This window comes from Octopus bimaculoides, chromosome 30, assembly GCF_001194135.2.
Source record: "Octopus bimaculoides isolate UCB-OBI-ISO-001 chromosome 30, ASM119413v2, whole genome shotgun sequence".
NCBI lineage: Eukaryota > Metazoa > Mollusca > Cephalopoda > Octopoda > Octopodidae > Octopus > Octopus bimaculoides.
In genome coordinates, this window is record NC_069010.1 from 7,423,326 (window position 1) to 7,424,345 (window position 1,020).

At 44.7% G+C, this 1,020-nt stretch overlaps 1 long non-coding RNA gene across 1 annotated transcript in view; it reads left to right on the plus strand.

Moving 5' to 3' along the window:
- The first annotated feature begins 6 nt into the window (after nucleotides 1-6).
- The window catches only part of LOC106874993 (uncharacterized), a 2,363-nt gene continuing 1,349 nt past the window's right edge, over nucleotides 7-1,020 (plus strand). Inside the window, exon 1 of the long non-coding RNA XR_001410070.2 lies at nucleotides 7-535. This is a non-coding gene — a long non-coding RNA (uncharacterized LOC106874993). The remainder of the gene's footprint in view (nucleotides 536-1,020) is intronic.

Here is a 1,020-nt window from a genome sequence, read left to right on the forward strand (position 1 = left end):
GTATCCCTCCTACCCATACCACTACCCCTACTATCATCACTACCCTTATTACCAGCATTACTAAACAAACCCTCGCCCTAAAATCACCTTTTTTCCAACCCCATCCCACCCTTCCACTGACTTCCTACTAGACACCCCCTACCCTACCCTACCCAACACCACCTTCTCCCTTCTGTTTCTTTCTTTTTTTTTTTTTTTTGCTCCGCTCCATTCTAGACCCTGACCCCTCGCCCCCCCCTCCTAAGCAGAGAAGCTGCCACTTCTCCTGTCACGATCACTGCCTCCACCATCATGGCAGCCAGCAGCAGCAGCAGCAGTAGTAGTAGATATTCGTACCGCTCTCTTTATTTTCTGACCTTCCTCCACGCCGCCTACCACCCGACCCCTGACCTCTGTACCCTTTTCCCTATTGACCTCTCCCCCTAAAGCAAATTTATCAAGTAGACCAATATGATGCAATTCCACAATTTAGACTAACAGAACTACGAACCCTGTACTTAGTCCATATTGCCATTATTTTCGTCCCATCTTACCAGTAAGTATTATTATTGTTGTTATTGTTGTTATTGTTATTATTGAGTGAGTGAGCAGAGTGACGCTGGGGCACAAATATATGAAGGTCCCTGAATAAAGGTTCGTTTAAGGGTGTTGAGCAACACACCCATGTTTCCAGAAGTGAATTAGCCAAACCCCAAAGAATTCCTCTCAGCACATGGCTATGATGCTCCCCCACTACTTCTGCTCGTGATCAGAGATGCACATATCGTCAGCCACCAAGGGACATGCTCAACTGGTTAAGGTCAAACAACTGACAAGCAAATCTGTGGTATTGAGCAGAATATTTGTTGTAGGCCATCTTTTATACCAAGACAAAACAATGAACATGATAACACTTCCAATCAGTTAAAATCAGAAGCCATGAGAGCCACTGCCTGGTACTGCATCAGGCCATTAGCAAATCTGTGGTATTGAGCAGAATATTTGCTGTAACCCATCTTTTATACCATGACAAAACAATGT